Source organism: Echinops telfairi, unplaced genomic scaffold (genome assembly GCF_000313985.2).
Source record: "Echinops telfairi isolate 266 unplaced genomic scaffold, ASM31398v2 ScPeMD7_7409;HRSCAF=8447, whole genome shotgun sequence".
Lineage (NCBI taxonomy): Eukaryota > Metazoa > Chordata > Mammalia > Afrosoricida > Tenrecidae > Echinops > Echinops telfairi.
Window position 1 is genome coordinate 9,691,502 of NW_022111309.1, and position 9,631 is coordinate 9,701,132.

The 9,631-nt window shown below is 40.3% G+C and overlaps 1 long non-coding RNA gene across 1 annotated transcript; it reads right to left on the minus strand.

Moving 5' to 3' along the window:
* Window positions 1-2,502: 2,502 nt before the first annotated feature.
* LOC123522430 lies at window positions 2,503-4,773 on the minus strand. The gene is made up of 3 exons (XR_006680709.1): window positions 4,383-4,773; window positions 4,084-4,223; window positions 2,503-3,030 (listed from the first exon to the last, which is right to left on the minus strand). It is a non-coding gene; the product is annotated as an uncharacterized LOC123522430 (long non-coding RNA).
* Window positions 4,774-9,631: the final 4,858 nt, after the last annotated feature.

The window sequence follows — 9,631 nt, forward strand, 5'->3', positions numbered from 1 at the left end:
CCAATAGAGAGAAATAAGATCGTAGCAGAGTATCAAGAAAAAGAATACTTCAACAAATGTGAAAACCTGAAGGAACTGGGTCATTTCAACACACTTTTGTTGCAGGGAAGGCTGACAGTGTAAGATACGGCAAAATACTAATTCATAAATTATCAAGGATTCATGAGGGAGGGGGGAGCGAGGAGGGAGGGGGGAAAATGAGGAGCTGATGTCAGGGGCTTACGTGAAGAGCAAATGTTTTGAAAATGATGAAGGTAACGAATGTACAAATGTGCTTTACACAATTGATGGATGTATGGATTGTGATAAGAGTTGTATGAGCCCCCAACAAAATGATTAAAAAATAAAAATAAATAAATGTTGCTAGTTTCTAATAAGATCTTGAACTTTGAAGCAAGACTCCCTGGGTTGACTAGTTTTGTGCCTTTGGCAAAATTACTTAAATCTCTGTTGACTCAGTTTACTTCTTTATAAAATAAGCACAGTAATAGTACCAAATCAGAGGGCTTTTATGAGGTGTAAGCGAGTCAATATTTACATTTCACTTAGGGCAGTGCCTGGTTGTGATGTTTAAGAACTGGATAAAAGCCTAAACTCAACCTTTTATTTTTAATAATGAGCAAATTTTGTCCAGAAAGCAACTTGACCCAAAGGGGACTATTGACTAATGACAGCACCAAACCTAGTCTCCTAACTCCTGGTCTAGAATATTTTCCACTGCACCCGTTAGGCCACAGCATTTACTTATAGGCTGGTATAAACATATGAAGAAGCAAAAGAATCCAAGGAAACAGTATTGGGTTCAAATTCAGTTGTGTGGCTACAGCCAAGTTTCCTGAATTCTCGAAGCCTCTATGTCCTTGGGAATCCAATGAGGATACTACCTGCCTCATAGTGTAGTTGTGTTGTGAGCTCATATATGTGAAATCCCTGCCATGAAGTCGAGTTTGACTCAGAGTGATTCTGTGTAGGACAACGCGGAATTGCTCCTGAGGGTTTCTGAGGGAGCAAACAACCTCATCTTTCTCCCCTAAAGAGACTGGTGGGGTTGAACTGCCAACCTTGTGGTTAGCAGCCAAATTCCTAATCCACAGCACCTACAGGGCTACCTTCATATATGTGGAAAGCCCTTGGAAAATAGGATTTTCTAATTATAGTAGTAATATCAGGACTAATGAAAAATAGGCTATAGTAGAGTTCAGATTAGAAACCCCATCTTGATAAATATAAAGACTTTATTCCTCAGCTTTCTGAGGATTTTCAAACCAACCTGAGAAATCATGATGTGGGTAATAAGTATACAAACTCATTTTGTATAATGTTATTTAAATTGTTATCATGGTGAAATGCATATAACAATATATTTCAACCACTCTTACATGTGCAATTCAGTGACATTAATTATATTCACCATCTATCCATTTCCAAATTTTTCATAGTCTTTTGGACTACTAGCTTCAAGGTATAAGTTGCTAGCTACAAAGTCTACGACACTATGGGGAAAGATGAGATTATCTACTTTAGTAAAGATTTACAGTCTCAGAAACCCAAAGAGGCAGTTCTACCCTGTCCTACAGAGTTGATATGAGTCAGAATCAAGTCAATGGGAGCAGACTCAAACTCTCACCCTTTAAGCAATGTTCCCCATTTTCCCTGGTTACAATGATTATTATTATTAATATTTTAATTGGAGATGTAAACATAAATTCTTCAACATCGGGGCAAGGATCAATTCGTTTTGTGAGATATGTTTATATCATAATGAATAGGTGGATTTCTAAGATGAAGAATAAATTATATTGCTGAACAAAATCGGATATGATGTTAACAGGAAAATGAAATTAATTCACAATTGAGAAATAACTAATTCCATGACCACTAAACAAGCGAAACTTGGACTTCATGCTATCAAGTGTGTGTGAGAATGGTGGCCCTGAGACCCTCACAGACTGCTGTCGAAGTGCAAACCAATGAAAACACTTGGAAGAACAGTTTCTCAGCTTCTTATAACATTCATCACCATCTACTACGTTTATTATTGCAGAACAAATTACCCTCAAACTTTGTGGCATAAATAGCAATACTATTTTGTATTAATCTGTCAGCGTTTCTATGGGTCAGAAATTCAGACAGAATGCTGTCGGGGATTGCTGTCTTTGCTCCACTGTGTTGGGGCCTCAGCTGTAAACTTGAAAGGCTGGGTATGGAATTGTCTAAAAGTTTGTTCACATATATGACTAGTAGTTGATGCTGGTGTTGACTGTGCCTTGGCTGGAGCTATGGTCTGGAATCGTCACACAGGCTTTTCCCTGTGGGCTGGATTTCCTTACAGAGAGCCTATTCCCAAGGCAAGAGCTCCAGAATGAGTGAGGGGAGAGAAAGGAGGTAATATCCTTTTAATGACCTAGCACCAGAATTACACATAATATGACTTGATCAGATTATATTATGTTCACTAGAAGCCAATCAGTAAGTCTATGGAAAGGCATTTGATTCCAGCTCTTTTTTTCCCTTATCAACATTTTATTGAGATCAATTAAAAAACAGGTACTTGTATAAGAGAAAATGAAATACAGGTGAAAGCCACCTGCTTGTCACTAAGTAACCCAGTATTTCTAGAGATCTCTTCTTCAGTTGTCAGTTGCTCATGGTAATACAGGAACAGATGTCTCAAGTGCTCAGGATCTGTCCAACACCAGGCAGGTGATACATTCTTGGGTGTAAAAATCCATGGCTGCCACAGTTCAGAAGGGGCAGGAGTCTCTACTTCTTGCCAATTTCTGAGGCATCTGAAAGTACTTTTCCAAGAAGGCAAACTCCAATGCTTCTGCGTCAGTAATCAAGCTAGTGCAGCAATGCTGAAAAGGGTACTGGCTGAGCTGCCGTGACTCTCACACTTTATTCAATGACGACGATCCCAGCTCTCTAAAGGGAGAGTGGTCAAAGTGGTGGGATACATTTTGAAATGACTCCACTTGTCATATGATCCAGGATCTCCACTCTTAGATCTTCATCCAAGAGTAAGGAAAGCTGGTCAACACAGAAATGTATTCACAAATGGTCATAACAATGTTATTTATAATAGCTCAAACTGGAAATCATCCAAACTTTCAACAGGTGCATTGGATCAGCAAATTGTGTATTTCCATACAATAAAAAGGACAAACTATCGCTAAATACAAAAACATGCATGAATAGAAAATACATAATGCTGAATGAAAGAAGCCAGGTAAAAATTCTTTCTGACTCCTGCAAGATGTTTGGCTTATCATAAAGTATTGTTTAATAAATAGATATGAGATAAGGTTATACTTCCAAAATGAAATATTTGGAAAAGTATCACATAAAATACAAGAAAACTTTCTTAAGCTCTCACTCCTTTCCCATTTTTATTAAAAAGAAATTTTACTCTTTTGGGGGGGGGGTGTGGTATTAGCGGGAATGGTCTTAAAACAGAAGTGAGCAAGAACTTCCAACAAAATGTCTCTTATTTCCTTTTGCAAATGCAAGGCTGCCAGAAACACCAAAGACAATGCCACCTCCATCCTCCAGGGATCTCTTACCACCAGCAGTTGCTACCTGGGTATCAAATCCTGGCTGTAACCCAGGTCACCTGTATTCACCACAGAAACTTAACTTAGCTGGAAACCAAGTCCTGTAACCCGGAGTAGGAGCCACTTAACTTCTCGGACTTACACTGTCCTTTCTGTAGAGGCAAATGTTCTACCTTCAATACTTGTCAGACTTTAGTTAGAAAGGGAACATATTCACAAAATTATCAGATCTCTGAAGATGTACTGCTCGTTTTCATACCCTTGAAACATCTTTAACCTAGCAAGTATTCAAATACTTTAAAATTTAACAAGTGAAAAAAAAACCTGTAATAGTGTCGTTAGCCAGATTTTCTATGTGAAAAACAAAAATGGAACAAAAGACCAAACCACAGGGCCTTCTAGTTCAAATGTTTCTGCCCCTGGTTCGTAACTGCAAATGAGATTTTCATGTAAAATAGTTCCTGTGCTATTTCTGAATAGCAGACAATGCTCCCCCTCACACACACACACCCATGCACAAAGTATTTACATATTGGTTGTGAAGCCTTGCACCAAGGTAGCAGTTCTCAGCCAGTTCAGAGGAGGACAGAAGAGGGCCCATTACATGGCTCGTCAGTAATCTGTTGCAAGGAAGCTGTGCTCAGCAGTGCAGAAGTTCATCTTTCATTACTGGAAAATATGGATCAACTCAAGTGAAACAGACTACTGTCAGCTTATAAAACTTAATTATAGCTTAGACTGCATAAGTTTGTCCAAGTCAGGGCATTTGAAAACACCGAATACTCATTTGGAAGCTACAGGAAATTAGTTGTAAGAATCCAAACTCACACGGGCACCTTAGGAAATCATCTGATTTAGAAATGGTGCCTTCCAATAAACGTTTGTGCTTTGAATTGGAGTCAGTTATGCAGAGGGGTTGTTCAGTTTCTTCTATAACAAACCCCAGAAAATTCTAAATTCTCAGATGAAAAACATCCTCCGCGGAAGAGGTGGGAAGCAAATCAGTATGTGGCTTAAGGTGTTCAACCCTTGAGGAATGGGTGGAGGAGGGGTGGTGTGTGTGGGGTGTGTGTGTGGGTGTGTGTGAGTGTAACAGCTCACTTGAGCATAAAGACAAAAGCTCCCTTGTCTAAGCACGTCCCAAGCTGCCCTTCAACTAAATATATCCTGGGCAACGTGTTGTCCTTTCTCCACCCCTCCTCTAAGCCAATCACAGGCTGACAAACAGCTCTGGGCGGCCCCTGGGGACTGGCACCGCGGAGGTACAGCCTTGGTTACCGGAGGCCCGTCTGTCCGTTTCCAGCTCGGGCTGCTCCAGGACGCCCTGCCTCCACCTCCCCGCGGCTGCGGGAATCCGGGGAGGCGCAGTGCGGCGGGCTCCCCGCGGGCGGTGGCCCCGGGGCGCACTGCACATCCGTCTGAGCTGCGTGCACCGCCTGGGCTGGCAGCATGAATGACTCATTGTTTGCCCTCGGAACAGTCTGAGGAGTGCTTCTCCGGAGTCAGTAACCCGGACAAAGAGAAATGGTTGTTTCCCCCCCTTTAAACATAACCAGTTCCCTAAACCTGAATATAGAACTGGAAATCTGGCGTGCGTTCCTCAGCATCAACAGTAGCCAAGGTTACTGTTTTCGAGTTGGACCGCGGGGACAAAGGATTGAAACGGATTGTCTGCAAACAGAATGCGACTCTTAAAGCCAGGCTCCTTTTATTTATCGCAACGTGACAGTCCTGCAAACAGAAGCAAATTTAGTTTAAACCTCTGGTCTGCCTAAACCTGTGGTCAGACGATACAATAGTGGATTTGTTATATTGCCCATGGTTTAGATAGATAGAATTTATGACTGATAATTTCCCCATAGCTAGGTTTAGGATATGTAAGCGGTGAAGTCCACATAGGAATCTCCCACCCTACTTTTTCCAAAGATGATTTAACAATCATCTCCCACCTCGAATTTTTCCTCTAGGGCATCCCTTATTTTCAGTTGGTTCTCGGCTCTGATTGTTGTCCCTCATCTGTGGGACCGTTTGTATTGCTTAATTAATACATCTCTGTCCACAAGATTGGGAGCTATATAGTCACTTGGTTGCCTTTCTGCAAGCGTGTCACACACAACACCTTTTGATCTCATGTCAGCTTTTGATCTCTTGTGCCTCCCCATCCTTCTATTGGCATTTTAGACACTGAAACGAAAATAGTTAAATAAAAAAAAAAGATATCAAATACCTTGAAGAGGCCAGAACCTGATAATGGTTACCAGGGGCAAGAGGGAAAGGAGTGTATTGAATTTTTGTTTGCAACAATGGAAAATTTGGCAATTGATATTGGTGACAGTGGTACCTGATTCGTTTCAAATTACACACATAAAAAACCAATTACCAAATGTGTGTCACCTATGGGTTTTTTTTTTTAATGTCATTTTATTGGGGGGGATCTTACAATTCTTGTTACAATCCATACATCAATTGTATCTGACATATTTGTACATATATTCCATCGTTGTTTTTCTAGATATTTACTTTCCATTGAGCCCTTGGGATCTGTTTTTCCTCCCTCCCTTCCCCCAAGCCTGGTGGCCCTTTGATAGATTATAGATTGTTAATTATTTTCAAATCTCTCACTGAACCCTTTCGGTATCTCTAGTCCCATTCCTGTGCCTGGGTTCCATGTGTTGTGAATTTTATCTTTTGCCTATACCTATGTATACCTATGTCTACTCCAGACTGGGAAGCAGCACTAGGGTTGTGATAGTGGGGGGTGAGGAGGACTCAAGGGATCAGAGGTATATTGCGTGAACCATCGGTGCTCTACTGCACCCTGATTGACTCACCCCCTCCCTGCGACCCCTCATTGGGGGGATGTTCCATTGTCCATAGATGGGCTTTGGGTTTCCGCTCCAACCGCCCGCCCCCCAATTCTCACTAATGCATTTGTCTGTTTGCTTATTGTTTGTTGTCTCACCTATGTTTTCATAACAATTTTAAGAAATAAGATACATCAAAATATAAAGTAAGGGGAAAAATTCAAAATCAAATAAATTCAAAACCAAAGTGCTTTGGAATCTATTCAAGACTCTGGTGGTGCATGGGGAAGATAGCGGTTTTGAAGAAGAGATGGCACCAGACATAGATTTAAAAGGGCGCTTAAAGAAATGGCAGTAGATGCCTTTATTTTCATTGATAACAAGCAGTATGTATCCTTTAATTTTCTTCCATTTTCAGGAAAATTAGAGGCTAACGAATTTTGGGAATGATGAGGGCAACAAATGTATAGATGTGCTTTACACAACTGATCTATGTATTGTGATGAATTGTATGAGCCCCAATAAATTGATTTAAAAAATTTTTTTTTCTTCCATTTTCAGGACACTGATTTGGTCTTGGCTGGTACTGTGTGATATATCGGGGTGCTCTATCCTAGGGATAGAAACACATGCAGAGTCTGAATTGGGGGGGAAATCAACATAACAACAAAATATTTTCCTTCCTTTCAATCCTATGTTGTAATTTAGCAAATTGAGCCTCGTTCTGTTGGTATCCTGAACGGAAAGTCAGGTATCAAAATATTTGCAATTACCCTTTTTGAAGCTAATGAAAACCTACAAAGCATTTCTCCCTTTTTGTAGACAGGGCGTAATTATTGCAGCATGCTGACCGAAATGGCAATAATCACAGCTCCAATTCCTAACATCTAACCAAAAGTAAATGTGTAGATTTGAGTGAGCCCATTTTACGTCATGTATAGAAATGTATATGCCAATGAGCCATGAGGCACCTCTGCTACTACAGATCTGGTGACCCTTTTGTAAATAACACAATCCAGCATGGTTGTGCAACTATTGGAGATCTCTAACTATTGGAGATCTCTAACTATTGGAGCTCTCTAACAGAGTAACACAAAGCTTCTATTTGTGGTGTGGTTTACATCTTCAAAGAAAGACCAAAATCACAATTTCTGGGTAGCTTACAGGCTCTCAGGGGAACAAAAAGCCACAAACTAAACCCATTGTATCGAGTTGTTCAAACTCGTAGGCACCTTAGAAAGGTGAAGGTGCCTTATTTCCATTTTCCTGTCCTTCCCTTCATCTCTACTGAAGCGCAAGGGTCTCAGGGCTCCAACTTTTCTTCAAGTCCTTTCTGTAGGAGGCCGGGCTTCTTCTGCTTTTCTAATGTCCAAAATAAAGGAAACTGATGTACACAGAGATTGCTCTTCTTTCCACAGGCGTAAAAACACTTTCACTATTGTTTTCATAAACATAAAATCCTTACACCCCCAGAAGATTTTTGACATTGATATTGCCCTTGATACCTCTTATTCTACTCTCTTCAGTTAGATGTTTTAAAGTGAACCTAAAATATATCCATATATGCGGGGGATTCACAAGGTGCATGGAAAAATTACATGACTTTGCAATTCTATACTTTTAAATATTAAACTAGCTAATGGAAAGATTAGAGGTCTACCAGAGAAAAAGGTCTGCTGATCTGCTTTCCAAAACACTACGGGCACTGTTCTATGCAGCATGCAGAGTCTGCAGGAGTGAAAGTCTACCATAACTGGTTAAAGGGCCAGTAGGTGGTTCTTAAAGGTACTCGGAGGCTTTTATTTTGTTTGTTTGTTCTTTTTCATTTTTTAAATTTTTTAGTGATAATCATTGTTTTATTTATTTTTAAACGTTTTATTAGGGGCTCATACAACTCTTATCACAATCCATACACACATCAATTGTGTAAAGCGCCTTTGTACTTCATTCTCAAAACATTTTCTCTCCACTTAAACCCCCAGCATTAGGTCCTCATTTTCCCCTGCTCCCCCCTCCCTCATGAGCCCTTGATAGTTTATAAATTGTTATTTTGTCATATCTTGCCCTGTCTGACATCTCCCCTCACCCCCTTTTCTGTTGTCTGTCCCCCAGGGAGGAGGTCACATATAGTTCCTTGTAATCGGTTCTCCTTCCTACCCACTCTCCCTCCACCCTCCCTGTTTCGCCACTCACACCACTGGTCCTGTAGGGCTCATCCGCCGTGGATTCCCTGTATTTTCAGTTCCTATCTGTACCGGTATACCACTTGGAGGCTTTTATCACTGACTCCTGATCCCACCCACTACCCTATCATTTTACACTACAGATGTGGAAGAGTAAATCTAGAAAGCCACAAACAGGCAAGGAGAGGGGCAGATGACCGTAGTTTGATCTTATGCTGAGAGTATGTTTGGAGCAAAAAGGAACTTTCACCTGGACTCTGCATTCTCCTGCTAACCCCAATAAACCAGAAATGGGCAGGGAACACTCAAGATGTTCAGAAAGAATTCCAGACAGGATTCTTGTTCAAAACAATGTAAATTTACGCTATGAGAATCTTGGAGAAAATAATTAAAAATCCTTCCTTGGCCCCCGAAACTGTGTTAAAACGAATCTCTGGGATTGATTGAGGACAGTGTTGAAACTTTTAAAATAATATGGCTTTGTTATCTTGGTTGCTTTCAGGTGAGACAGAACATCGATATCTTAGTTTGCACTGGCTGGTGGGGAAGAGAATGCGTATCCAGGCACTCATGTTTTATATATAAGCATCGGTCGTGACAGGGCTAGCAGTTTCCTCGTTTGCAAATTTTACAAAATTATTCTCAGGTCTACCCTGCAAATACCATGCATCATCTGTAAGGTGCTATGTGTATTAGTATGAGAAATCAATCTCCTTGATGAAGTAATTATCTTATAAGAGAATTAGTACACTTGTGCATTCCATGTCTTTGGGGTCATCACAGACAAGGACATCTATATAAATTTACTTTGTACATTTTTCTTATAGGTTAACAAAAACAAAAGTTATAGGACACAAGTATCATTTGCACATAAATAGAAAGGCAGCCAATGTTGGAAGAGATTTCAAGGTGAACTTGAAGGAATGGCTGAGGGGACATCTATTTAGGCGACTGAATCTTTTTTTTTTTTAAATCATTTTATTAGGGGCTCATACAACTCTTATCACATTCCATACATACATCAATTGTGTAAAGCGCATTTGTACATTCATTGCCCTCATCATTCTCAAAACATTTCCTCTCCACTTAA